The following is a 6,545-nucleotide window of genomic DNA, read 5'->3' as shown; positions in this document are numbered from 1 at the left end:
AGATACTCTATCTCCCTCTGTGTGTGTGTGTGTGTGTGTGTGTGTGTTTGTGTGTGTGTGTGTTCATTATCATATTAAGTATTAGGCTCATGTGGCTGTGAGGGCTGGCAAATCTGAAATCTGTAGGGCAGGCTGACAGGCTGGAAACTCAGACAGGGTTTCCATGGTACAGTCTTGAGGCAGAATTCCTTTTTCAAGAAACCTCAAGTTTTGCTCTTAATGTCTTCAACTGATGGGATGAGGCCCATTCATATTATCCAGGGTAATTTCCTTTACTTAAAGTCACTGATTGTAGGTGTGAGCTACATCTACAAAATACCTTCATGGCAACACCTAGATTAGTATTTGATTAAATAATTGGAAACTACAGTCTTGCCAAGTTGATACATAAAACCAACCATAACATCTGGTTATCTGTTTTTATAGTTTGCTTTCATTTAAAGTGAGATATATTTTAGAGATAGTAGATATAATATGTTTATATTCATTAATTCAACTAATTATTGATATTAATAGTAATTAATCAGTATTGATTAATACAACCAATATATAAAATATTATATTTTATATTCACTAACTCCTTTTTATTAAACACTTACTATGCACTAGGTACTGTGCTTTGTTCTGAGACACATACACTAAATGTGATATTACCTCTATCTATATACTTGAGAAGTTTAAATTTTGGTGAGATGAAATGTTCAGTCTTGACTTTGTAGACATACATAGATCATCCCTAGTTTTCTTTTTTTTTTTTTTTTTTTTTTTTTTGCGGTATGCGGGCCTCTCACTGCTGTGGCCTCTCCCGTTGCGGAGCACAGGCTCCGGACGCACAGGCTCAGCGGCCATGGCTCACGGGCCCAGTTGCTCCGCGGCACGTGGGATCTTCCCGGACCAGGGCACGAACCCGTGTCTCCTGCATCGGCAGGCGGACTCTCAACCACTGCGCCACCAGGGAAGCCCCATCCCTAGTTTTCAATGTGAAGAAAGCTCTAAAGTATATTTCATTCATTAAATATTACCTTGTGGTTATATGTGCAAGGCACTGTACTCTGTATGTGTACTCTGTATGTGCTCTGCATACTTTAAAGGGTAAAAAAAAAATTGCCCTTCCCTCAAAGAGTTTATAACCTGCTAGAAATCCACTTGGCTCTTAATTCTGTCACTATGTGATCTGGGCAAATTACTGTAATTTGAAGTTCAGTTTCCTTATCTATGCATGGGAATTACACTAGACAATATTTCAGTAAGATTTCTTTATGGTCCTAAAATATTATCATTTTAAAGATTCTCTGTGTTGAAAATTATTCTCCAGAGAATAATTCTCCAATGGTTACATTATTTATAATGATTTGATTCAAAGTAGGAAATTAGTAATTGATGGCTTACATTCAAGTAATGAGGTCTATACATGCTTTGTTTTATTTAGATTCTCAGCTAAATTGCCTTCATAAAACCATGAAAGTTAACCTCAAAGACTGATGTAGAAAATTACCAATAAATAGGAAATGCAGTGGCCAATAGCAAATTACAGACTTTAACATTATGTAAACATTAAACGAACATTACTATTTTGAGATAGTCAACTGGTTATGAACTACATTTAGAAAAAAAGTGTTATGTGAGGGTTGAAGATTTGAAAAGCTACAATATGCATTAAAGATTATTGTTTGGAAGTTGCATTACATTTGATCGCCAAATTAAAACTTATTTTCAAAATTTGGCCATTCAAGATGAAAGGAACTTCTGCCTTGTAAAATACATATTACAAGGAAGTAACCTTTTTAATATTGTAATTCACTCTGTTTGTATTCATTTCTGTAAAAAACGATTGCACAGGGCAAGGATATTATCATGATGTTATTAGTAGCATTCACGTTTTAGGAATTTGAAGAGAAATATACGCTGTTTTATATATCCTTTCTTGGAGAGAAAAGAGCAAACCTTCTATTCTGTGACTGAACTGCCTGCCATTCTCTGTGAACACCAAAGCTTCATTCTTCATATTTGCTTTCTATTTTCACAGCGATGGGAATGGAATGTGACCCTCAGCACTCAGCCATTATCCTGCCCTCTGTGGCTATAGCCTTTGACTCAGGCCTGAGGTCACCATAACTTATTTTTACAACGATCCTGAGATGCAGCCAGCCCACTTGGCAATATTTTCACTCCTACTCAGCCCATTTCAAAATGTGGAATCTCACTGTTTCTCTTTTCAGAGCTTTTCTAGTTTCAACATGAAACCTTTGAAAATGACACTGCTGTTATTTGAATGACTGAAGACAAAATGCATTTTTTTCCAACTCCCTGATTTGGTCTCGACTATTAAGTTCCATAGAGCCCTCTACTTTCCAGTCTTATTCATAAAGCTATTACCCGATCTAGCAATATTTTCTCAAGAAATTTCTGGATAGTACACAACTTTTTTTTTTAATGGCAGCAAATGGGTTCATTGTTTTCACAGAGTAAATCCCCAACATGTCAACATGTGTGTCTGGAATGCTTGCCTTGTTTGGTAACAGATCATGGGAATTGTTTGTGACTATCAGTGACTCAAGCAGATTATTGCAAGATTTGGGACTGGGGTTCTTTCCTTTCTGACTTTGCTGTTCTCCTTCTACAGTTTTGTTTTGCTGTTTGGTATATGCATTTTTTCACCTCAGTAACCCTTCCCCCACCCTTGGTGGTTTTTTATTAGTGTGCATTGATGGGCTGCAAATCTGTAACCTTTCATTTTCTAGTTTTCTCCCAAGAACTGCTTTTAGTGACAGTTAATTAATTAATTAACTTTTCACATGATGAATTTCATAACCAGGGAAGTTGTAGAAATAGATGGCAATTAAAAAACATGAACTTATTTCACTTGTAATTATGGCTTACAGCTTGCTTAGTCTGGTGGTTCTCAAACTTGACTGAGCTTCAGAATCATCAGGAGGGCTGTTTAAAGCCAGCTGGACTCTGGGTGCCACCCCGGTTTCTGTCCCTATAGTTCTGGGAGGTGGGGACTGAGAAACTGAACTTCTAATAAGTTCCCTGGCGATGGTGCTGCGGCTGGTCAGGGGGCCACACTATGGAAATCACCTCTGTAGAACAGGGCAGAATACTTGACTTTAGTCATTGTGTACAAATAAAATACCAGGCTGTCATTTACTGAACAGGGCACGATGGCATAGTATTTAAGAAACAGTTTTGCTCTGCTCTTCGTAAAACAGTCCACTTTCCTTAAGCTTAGCTCTTGCATTCTGTAAATATAACTCGAATTGGAGAAATGGTCGTATTTCTGACAAGCCGTGACGCTTACCAAGGTCAGTTTTGTTTGTTGTGTCACTTAAAATACAATTCTACTTACAATTGCCTGGCATGGATGAGTGAACATGTTTTTTTTTATGTACATAATACTTTTTGACACTGGGAAATAAGAAGCTATGAAAATAAGGTTGATAAACCAGTAAAGAAGTCTGTCCTTAGATGGTCACAATCTGCCAAGAGCAGATAAGGAAAAGGATCCTGTGGGGACAATGGCAAGAAACTTACAGCCATCAACCCCATGTCAGCGCTGGGCTAGAAAACAAATAGAATTCCAGACAATTCAGGAAAAAACCTACCAATCAGAGGCAATCCCCAAACGTGCTGTCAATCCTATACTTTTGAAAGACAACGAAGGGGCACAAAGGACATTGGACGGTTCCGGACTCATGGTTACACTGTGACTTTCTTTTGTCTTTCTTCTCTTGATCTCAAATTAAGTTTGTCTTCAGTAAAAAGTTTTCTCTATGGAGCATATAATTTCATCTCCAACCTAAAATACTCAAGAAGAGACTGAGGCAGAGCAAGGGTAAGTTAAATATTGAAATTAGGTGTTAATTATGATGAATTATTTTAGAGTAATGAAGTAGTGTTTAGCAGATTTCTGTTGTGTCTTTATATATTCTTTTTCAAAGGTTTTTTTTTTTTTTTTTTTTTTTTTTTTTTGCGGTACGCGGGCCTCTCACTGCTGTGGCCTCTCCCGTTGCGGAGCACAGGCTCCGGACGCGCAGGCCTAGCGGCCATGGCTCACGGGCTTAGTTGCTCCGCGGCATGTGGGATCTTCCCGGACCAAGGCACGAACCCGTGACCCCTGCATCGGCAGGCGGATTCTCAACCACTGCGCCACCAGGGAAGCCCTTTCAAAGGGTTTTGAAGCTATAAAGTGTTATTGGAAAAAGATATTGTCAGATGAAGTTAAAATAAGTGATCATAGATTCATAGATCCACAGAAATTACAATATGGTTAATTATTCCTTATATGATAGCAAAATATTTTGTATCAACGACTGCTTAATGAGTAGTTTTCTGATTTTTTAACTGTAACGTTATAACAGATTACATTTTAATGCTACTTCTGACAGAGTAGTTAAAATGAATGGATTAGATGGAGTTTGTGAAATACAGGATACTATAGTTTAAAATACTTGATAAATAGTTGTGCAACAAAGGTAGATGAGGGATAAAAACGATTAACACTAATAGCCCTTAATCACTGGGAAAGTGCTGTGTTCAAGACACTCTTCTAAATACCTTACATAGATTATATAATTTAACCTTCCTCCCCCCAGCAAAAAAAAAGACACAATAACGAAGTCGGTATTACCATTCACATTCAATGGATAAAAACAAAAAATTTCTTGGGCTGCCCAACATTACTTCCAAGGCTGCACAACTGATAGCATCCCATGAAGTCTGTGGAATCTTAGGTTTAGAGAATTCAAATAATTTGGTAACCTTATGCAAGTACTAAATGCTGAGGCTAGAATTTGAACTCATGCTTATTCTTTTAATGTACATTAATGTAAGTTTATATTAGTGTTTTCAGGACCATTTATATGGCTAAACAAACTTCTCTTGTTGATAAAATAACTTAGTTGGAATGAATCTGCCAAGATGGAATTTTACCAAAGTTGGCTTAGAAAGTAAATGCTGTTTAAATGTGGGGGCCGTGAGGTAGACAATTTGTAAAATACAGACATAGCATGTTTAATTACGTGCAAAAATGATCAAGAAAAAATGCGGCATTTTATGGAATTATAAGTGAGTGGGAAATCCAGGGTGAAATAGCTAAGTGACAGTAATTTTTTTCTAAATGTCTGTGAAATAAGAGGAAATAAAGACTCCATAAATAGAGATATTAATATTGATGTGTAATATGTTTTTCTTTGTATTTCCTCTTCTTGTTCCAAATTGTGAAATAATATTTGCATGTGTATTCTTCTAACGGATTGTCATCCTGAATTCACTACTTTACTTGTCAATACTAAAAAGAGTTTCTCAGAAGACTTGGTCAAGGCAGTTGATGCTATAAAGAGCAATGCTTCCTGAGGGGAAGCTTCTCTCCTGGGGTTGCTGTGTTGCCTGGGCTCATCTTTACTCAATGTCTTGCAGAAGCTGAACCAAATCTTCAGCCTCCAGACACCCTCTGGACTGCTTAAAGAGAGAACATTTAAAAGCATGTCTGTATTTCTTTTAATCAATTTCAGTGGCCTAAGAGAAGAATAAAAAAGGAGAAGAGACATGCAGGTACAAATAATTTATTCAGAAAAGTAGAGGAGAAAATAGAATGGCCTGAAAGTCAGAATATTTGAATCAGCTTAGAAGTAACCTAAAACTAGCTGAAGTAAAATGACAATGATGTTAATACAATAAAAAATGTAGTGTGTTCCAGTAATGGCTAAGAAGCAGAAAAATGTTTTAAAATAAGTTGATGATAAAGGTAAACTTTTGCAATAAAAAATGATAGCAATAAAAAATTATAAGGCAAAACAAACTGATGTTAATTTAAAGTTAGGTGGAAAAGACTGACAGAATAGAACTATGACTTTACTATCTCATGGTGTTGTCATAAGTTGGGAAAAATCTTCTAAGTTATTGTCTAAAACATTTGGTTTTAACTGTAGCTGAATTAAAAAAGATCTTATACTCTTTTATAACTATTGAGATATTTTATTAAGATACTGAACATAATCATTGTATAATTTTTTTTTGTTTTTTTTTCGGTACGTGGGCCTCTCACTGTTGTGGCCTCTCCCGTTGCGGAGCACAGGCTCCGGACGCGCAGGCTCACCGGCCATGGCTCACGGGCCCAGCCGCTCCACGGCATGTGGGATCTTCCCAAAACAGGGCACGAACCTGTGTCCCTTGCATCGGCAGGCGGACTCTCAACCACTGAGCCACCAGGGAAGCCCCATTGTATAATTTTTTCAAAGATATCTTTATATAGCCAAATGAAAACATGCAGGTACAAATTATTTTCTTTCAAATGAACAGTATTATTACTCACTGCTTAATTCAATGTCCAGAAATGATTACAGCATTTCTTCCTTCCTTAAGTATGATAGCAGTAATTTTCCTTTGAAAAAGTAATTTTAGAGTAAAAACATTGATATTGGTCTAAAGGGAGCTTGCATGCATCTAAGAAGTAATTGTCAGCAGTAATTAGGCTGCATCTCAGTTAAGGCTTACTGACAGATGCAAGGAAGAATGAACAGACCATCTTGTAATACAACATGTAC

The sequence above is a fragment of the Kogia breviceps genome, chromosome 6, assembly GCF_026419965.1.
Source record: "Kogia breviceps isolate mKogBre1 chromosome 6, mKogBre1 haplotype 1, whole genome shotgun sequence".
In the NCBI taxonomy this organism is placed as follows: domain Eukaryota; kingdom Metazoa; phylum Chordata; class Mammalia; order Artiodactyla; family Physeteridae; genus Kogia; species Kogia breviceps.
This window is presented reverse-complemented; position numbering follows the sequence as displayed.